Source organism: Lissotriton vulgaris, chromosome 7 (genome assembly GCF_964263255.1).
Source record: "Lissotriton vulgaris chromosome 7, aLisVul1.2, whole genome shotgun sequence".
In the NCBI taxonomy this organism is placed as follows: Eukaryota; Metazoa; Chordata; class Amphibia; order Caudata; family Salamandridae; genus Lissotriton; species Lissotriton vulgaris.
The window spans coordinates 863465542-863473662 of NC_141695.1; the positions used below are offsets into that span (position 1 = coordinate 863465542).

The following is an 8121-nucleotide window of genomic DNA, read 5'->3' on the forward strand; positions in this document are numbered from 1 at the left end:
CCAGGACATTTCACAAAAATAGAAGGACTACAATTTAATATCAATCGAGGGGTACAGAATGACTTAAATGATAATTCACATCAAAATAGAAACAGAGAGAGCAAGGCACTAAGTGGATATTCTGGCCTGTAAACATGTGCCCATTCCAAGGGTACATACTACCGCCAGCACATATGGACAGGAGGGGGAAGAGGATGAGTGGAGCGCTTTGCAGAGAAGGTCAGTGGGTTCCTTTGGAAGTCTTTTGGGGTGCAAATGGGTCCAGGACCGAGGACAGAGAGACCCTTCCAAGGAGTGTTCCACTAACATAGGCGAGTTCTTCCCACTGTCAGACCCGTTTATAAAGTGGAGTCTTGATGAGATTATGCTACAAAATAATTTAGGCAAGGGGGAAAAAAGAAACTATATATTCTTCTTCTGGCACATGAGGATTGCAGCAGAAATATTTGTCTCAAGTTCATGAGAAGAGTGTCACATTTTCAAATAATTAGCAAATGTATTTGAGAATACTTTATAACGAGAGGGGCATTTTTAGAGAAATGCATTTAAATAAACCGTGGCCAGTGCACTGATAAGGCGAATTTTGTGTAACACAAGTAAAGAGGAAGGAAGGGACACACACAAGATGGACAAGGCACCAAACAAATATGAGTGACAGTAAAGCCATCCAATGATAATCAACGGGCAGACTTTAAGCCACTGTAGTTTCTTGGTAGGCTTACATGTCTTTTGCAACCAGACCACTTGTTCTGTCTGGTAGGCTCAACCTAAACAAGCATTGTCAAAGTCTATAGGTCTCACCTATTCGAACTATTGGATTTGTCAATGTGTTAGCCATGTTGCAAAGCAGCATGACTGAAGGCTTTTTAAAAAGTGCTGGCCGTGTCATAGCATTTCCAATTCTCATGGCTGGTCGGAGAGAGGGTATGTAACATGAAGGGCGTAGATAACCTGCTCTAGCACCAGCAATATAAAAATTCTGGCAGATCCTCAAATATGCAGAAAATGCAGCGGCTACAAAATCGCGTAATTCAAGTAGCCCTGTTCTTACACACCCACTCGTCCTTTCCAAATTTTTCTCACCCCACTCGCCACTCTTCCTGTCTTTCCTCTCAGTCTACTCATTTGGTTGCCACAGTTTAGAGGCAGACTGATGCACAAGGAATAGGGGGGGGGTTAGACCTTTTTGCTATGTGGTCCCACATCGCACATGTAACACCTGAAGCTAATCCAGGCTTTGTGCCAGCAGTGTGCTGAGATTTTCACGCCCCTGAGTTGGCGGATTTAACCATTGTTCACTAGCCCAATAAAGCTGGATGCTTTAATACAATTTAGAGGAAATGTGTGGGCCGTACAAATAAACAAAATTAAAATACACCTTCTGCCTGAAAAGATAAACCTACAAGTCCCAGAATAAAAGTCCCACTGCCTAAAGTGCTACTACTGGGTGAATGAGTCACAGGACAATGAGCACTTAGCAGCTAGGGCTATTTCCCTTCTGAAAAGGGGCTATAGAAGACTCGAACGCTCGTCAGCCATGTTACAAGTACCAGAATGCAGAGTAAAAAACAAAACCAGACCAGATGAAACGCTCTTGGACCTAGCTTCATATCTATCACCATTGATGTCCCGCTCTGGTACCCCTACAACGGGTGTCCAGATTGCGCTCACAGACAGCAGAACAATGATTGAACTGTATTACTCTAATTAAATCAGAGACAATTTACACCTCTTAGAATAGAATGATTTGGTAAACGACCAGACATTACGTTTGTGGAAATCCTACTCCAAAAGTGATGCTGATTTGTAAATGTCTCGAACACACTCAGATTGGTACAGAACACTGCATGGTTACATAAAAAAATATATGTTCCACTGCAGCAAGAGGAGCAGCTGTTCACACGACAAGAAAAGCAGCAGCCTCCTTGGGCGCAGCTGCAAAAAAGCACGTAGAAAGCTTTTTTTTTTCTCCATTGCAGGTGTTTTTTCTTACCATTATTAACTAGTTACTCTATGCCTCTTATTGTTACGTGTCTGAATCCGCCCCATTGTTAAGTGTCCGCACTCGGGAGACTCAAATATCTGCTTAGAGAGTTTAAAATCTTTTCAGTGGCAGTTCACACATATGATAACCTGCTCGCTTGTTATTGACCAAGCAGTCGTCTGGATGAGCAGGGAGGCCGACATCACATATAATAAGTAAATAAATACAAGCGCTATGGAGGCAGCAGCAGGCAGGAGGAGGGAGAAGAAATAGTACCTCAATCTCCTCGAGAGCAGAGGGCGGGAACAGATGAACTTGAATCCATCTGTACTTGGTCCCTGCTTCACAGCAAGGATCAGAAATGAGGTTTTCCCCTCACCGGCCAATTACGGAGGCTGTAAAGTAGAGTGATGTGAATCCAACAAATGGTAAAGCCATGGGGCGGGCTCCAAGCCCTTTCTGTATACAGCAGGGTCTCGCAAGTGAGATGTATGCGCTAAGCACATGCACTTTCAGGCTCTACCCTAAAAATGGCAGACAATATTCCTCCAGTGTAGTGACCTCTGTCAAACTGGCAGACTGAGTGTCCAGTTGAAATTGTTTAATTGTGCCTTTAAACATCAAAAGATTTAATTAGCTGAGAAGAACAGGCTTACAATTTAAAGCGTCCACAATTGTAGATATGTTGCTCATGTGTGGTTATATAAGGGGTTTTAATTTTCTTTATTTCTGAAAATTCCTTTTTAATTTGTTACAAGAAATAGATTTCGAACTAAGAGTGGAGGGCTTTCATTCTGACCATGCCCTGTGCTTGTAAACCGATACTGGCAATTCCATGATATTCCAATACAAGACACAGCAAATCAGCACCCATTTTGACATTTGCTACATACACAGCCTAGGAGTATACGGATGAAAGTCCAAAACTTTTGATCGCAGCAATGCCATCCTGCATCCCCTTCCGCAAAAAGTTACACTTGCAACTGTAAATGCATTTATATAATGATTACTATCCAAGATGAGGCATTGAAGCGCTTTAAGGCAAGTAGTATGCTACTCCAGAACGCAAGATTAGCGGTTAATCCAGGGACTATTGTGCTTGGTCATGTGCACTCAAGATAAAATGGCATGAATTTACTCCAGTAACTTTGTGATAGATTATATTAATATCGGTTAGGTGTGATCATTAGTGGGGCTATGTGGTGTCAGGTGAATGACTGGTGAGTTAGATAGGCTGGTGGAGATTAGGTAAAATTAGACTAGTGGGATAGGGTTTTAAAGAGGAGAGGTTGAGATCTATGAAATGAGGTATCAGCTAATTGCAGAATTACAATAAAAGAGATTAAGACAGACAGACTTGAGACTGAGAGAAGGCTATACTCCGAAATAGAAGGTATGCAGAGGATGAAAGGTAAGAGGGTCACTCTGAAAAAATAAAGGAAAGGAATGAAGAGGGACCAAGTCAAGGTCCATTTTTCATGCAGGATTGTGGGAGTATAGTGGGAGATGGCTTTCTGAGAGACCAAGCAATCTGAGGATGTAAACTGTAGAAAGAAAGAACATTATACATAATGCACCATAACTGGGTCAAAACCAAATGCCAATACTGATACCTTTTCGAAGCACAGAAAGCTATTCATCTAAATGGGACGATCCCTGGAGGATTACAGATTCGCAACATATCCATCATTTTCACCTGATGGTCCTTACTGTAGAAACAGCTTTAAGAATTTCACAGCAACAATTGGATGAAATCACGACGCTGGAAACTGAAATTAAGAACAATCAATTAGTCACTGATTCAAAAACATTACTAGAAAAAGTGGACAAAGAAATCCTGGAGTTTAAGGATTAAACTATTAACCAAAAAGAGAATAAATTTGAAGAAGACAGAAAAAATTTCTCATTGGATGCAGTCTATCCATATTTACAAGTGGATTTTTATACCAGAGCAGAATCACGCAGATATTTATCGGATTTCTAAGGAAGATCCAGAAATCAGTTTATATCTTTTTCGGACACTTCGTCATCATCTGAAGGCGAAACTGACAGTAACGAAGGACGTCCCAATCCAAATAAAAGATGGAATGCCAAACAACAACCTGGACAGTCGTCTTTTTTAGGGAGAGGCCAACTCAAACCCAGGGGGCGTACCAGATTCAACAATCAGCCGTGGGAAATGATAACCCGCCGACAACACTACAAGAATTGAGTACTTCCCCTATTTTCAATCTATCTGGACGGGTTCTCTCTACTGCAGAGGAAAACCTTCTAAAAAAATGTTTATCATTTGTTCTGACAAGACAAACAGATTTCATCAAAATGAAGACAGAAGCAATTGAGTTCTGTCGCAAAATCCGGCTGAAAATGTTTTTTGCTGGATCTGACAGTCCAGCCGCTTTGGAAGTCACAGTACTACGTAAAAAATCGAATTTAACAAAATTCCACAGGAGATTAAGACTTTTGAGAAGACTATTCTGTCTGCAATTTAAAATATGGAGTCAAAATCTAAATATCTAAAACATAACATCTCAAAACCTGAACGAGAAGCTATTAGATCTCTTAAAGATGACCCTTCAGTTATAATAAAACAGGTGGATAAAGGGGGCTCAATTGTGGTTTGGGGTACCCCTGAATTCTCAAGTGAGGTTTTAAAACAACTCAATGATCAAACCTGTTATAAACCCATCTTGAAGGATCCGACGTTTGAACTCCAGGGTGAACTCTTTTCCATTTTGAAATCGGGATTCGAAGAAGGCTTTCTAAGTAAATAGGAATATAGTTGTCTCCAGAATAAATTTCCAAGGATCCCAGTCTTTTATGTACTTCCTAAAGTACACAAAAGTGTTAGCTGTCCACCAGGCAGACCGATTGTGTCTGGGTGTGACTCATTGATAGAACCTATATCAAAGTATATAGACTTCTTTCTAAAACCTTTCATGGAGAGTGTACAATCTTACCTCCAGGACACTACTGATTTTATAAACAAATTGGACAACATGGATTTTGAAATAAACAGAGATATAATGGTAACACTAGATGTTACATCATTATATACCCAAATCATGCAGGATGAGGCGGCAGCTGTATTGGAATACTTGTTGGAGAAGAGAGCTAAACCATTAAGTGTTCCCACAGAATTTATTCTGAAACTGGCTACTTTTGCTTTAAAAAGGAACTATTTTACGTTTGGCAAAGATTTCTTTCACCAATCATAAGGAGTGGCGATGGGGTGCTCTTTTGCCCCAGAATTGGCAGTACTCTTTATGTCATTGTATGAAGAGAAATTTGTACACAACAACAATCCTTTCAGACAGATCACCAAATCATGGATGCTATACATCGTGATATTTTTATGGTGTGGTCAGGTAATACTGATAAATTACAGCAATTTTTTGAATGGCTCAACCAAAGATCACCTGATATAAAATTCAGTATGGATAAATCGCCACAATCGCTTCTCTGCCTTTTGGCTAAGATCAAGTGTAGTATCTGTTCTTATCAGTTTAATGGATAAATCACCACACAGGATGGCTTTCTTAGATGTGGAAGTCTATCCATCTGATGGAGGACTCGTGACAACCCTTTTTGAAAAACCTACAGATAGGAATAAAGCCCTCCTATTTACAAGCAACCACCCAAGGAGTCTAAAAGAGAATCTACCATAGGGCCAATTTTTGAGAATTCGGCGTAATTGCAAATTTCAAGATGAGTATGATGTACATGCCAGAAATGTGAGTGAGAAATTGAGTGAGCGTGGTTACCCTAAAAAACTATTAAAGTCCACGATGAAGAGAGCGAGATGGACACTACGGGAAACATTACTACAAAAAGACAAAAAAGACAACAGAACGTCAAGTCTTTGTGATAACTTTTTTGTCCCAATTCTAATCTCCTCAAAAGAACTGTCAACCAAAACTGGCACTTGATTCAAAATCTTGATCCAGCCTTCTCTAATGTGCCACTTTTTTGCGTTTAAAAGGGAAAAAAGTTTGTCCAATCATATTGTGAGAGCAGCTTTCAAAACTCTGCAAGTGCCATCAGTGCGACAAATGGTAGGTCTTGCCCCCATTACAGGACACCATAGATGTGGCACTTGCAGTTGCTGTGATCAGACAATAGAAGGCTCTTTATTTAGCCATAACGGAATCCAATGGAAACATGATTCGTTTACGAATTGCAAAACAAAAAATGTCATATATGGCGTCCTGTGCCCCTGCACTTTGCTGTACATAGGGAAGACCAATCAGGAGGTGCGACAACGCATCATTCAGCACAAATCACGGATCAGGAAAAAGGTAATCACTGCTCTATTAGTGAACCATTGGATTAAGGAAGCTCCTTCAGAACAATATCTTCGGTGGACGGTCATTTCTAAAATCGAGAGGGACCAAAGAGGAGGGAATTCCGAGTTAATCTTATCTCAACGTGAGGCACTGTTAATCATTAAGTTCAACACAGCATATTCTGGGCTAAATGAAATTTCGGAAATTTTCAACCTGTAACTGCTCGAATTACAATATTGTTGGGCTTTTTTGACACTGCCATTTACAACATTACTAAAACAAACTTGTGATACCAGAATGCTTTTCGGGGCCTTAGTGAATTCCCACAAGCCCGTGTTCAAACTGTTCATCTTCAAATACTTCCGGGTGAGCTTATGGGTGTTGCGAGTCATCGAGGCGGGAACGACAGCCCAAATCCTTATGCCCCCAGGAGGATAACTAAGCGCTTTATGCAGGTATACTTTTATACATAACGGCGTTTGTGTCGCCTAAAAACTGCAGGACGGAACGTAATCTTTCGTTCTTTCGTTCAACAGAAACAGCATTTTTTAAGCAAACGCTGCGGGTGCGTGTCGGAAGCAACAACGTATTGAGATAGAGGCGCTGGTAACTTGACTCCGGAGCCGCTTTAAAAACGTAAGACTTCTGCGACTTTTTTAGAAATAACTCACTCGCCGCTAAGCCTAATTAGGACATAGTCGTTATATACAACGCAATCCTTATACATCAAAATCGGGCTGTTTTGTTTAATTCACTTTGTATAAACATATTGTCCTCCATGAAGAGTACATTCTTGATACGCGTTTTATGTTAGCCCAATTATTGCATTTCAAACTATCGGAATGGATTCCGGAAACATTTCTGTTCCATTTTTGAACTTTCGACAAATTTACACGGTGGCCTCCAGCGCACAATTGGCACTTGTTCAATTGAGATATTCGACGAGGATTCAGGTATGCCTTTACAATCATATGTAGGGACATCTCGGTCTTAAGGAAAACTTAAATTACAACCTCAAGCCTATATGTTATTTTTACAGATATTTGAGGCGCACAACAAAGCCCGCCCCGTGTTCGCACCTCACTTCTTCCTTCTACTGGTAAGACCTTGCTTGATTCGACTCCCTTGTTGCTGAAATAAGTGCAATTTCCATGACATTAGTTTAATTTATGTGTTCAGTGTTGGTCTCTGTGATTTCTTTCAGATCTTTATTTGAAACTTTATTGATCATGTTTGGATCTACAAAATAGGTAAGATCTGAAGTAGCTTGTCGCTTGAAGGTGTAATGCTCATGAGTATGGAAATACAAACACACTGTTGTTTTTCTTTCTTTTTTTAGCTTTCGGTGGTCCTGAGGAGAACCCCATTACTTGGGGGGTTCGAAACTCATCGACCTCTTTTGTCCTTTGTATTATCAAACAAATGCTTTATTAAGGCAATCAGGGCTGGTTATACAATACCAAAGAAGTGGTCAAGTTTTTCATTATTGTGCATTAATAAGTTGCATATAACCAAGCCTGGGTATACCTCATTGCATTGTTTTTGATGTTAGGTTCCTGTCCTATAAAAAGAAACAATGTGTGTTTAGGACTTAAAGGGATCCTGTGAGTCTGAGCTTGATGGTGTAGTGTGCAGTATGAATGAAGTGTTGTGGTTTGAATGTATAAAGATGTTTGAATGGCTGTGTTACTTTGTATGAGAGAATTGTATATAGATGAAATTGTTGATGACGTTTTTGCTTGTTTAATGTTTTCATTTGTGGCGGTGTTCTTTCTTTAGTAAAATTGTGGAAAGAGAAAAAGAAAGGCATTTTGAAGGAAATAAAGTTTATTGATTAAACACGGCACATTT

At 40.1% G+C, this 8121-nt stretch overlaps 1 pseudogene; it reads left to right on the forward strand.

Moving 5' to 3' along the window:
• Window positions 1–5437: 5437 nt before the first annotated feature.
• Window positions 5438–5585, forward strand: LOC147702580 (U2 spliceosomal RNA; annotated as a pseudogene).
• Window positions 5586–8121: the final 2536 nt, after the last annotated feature.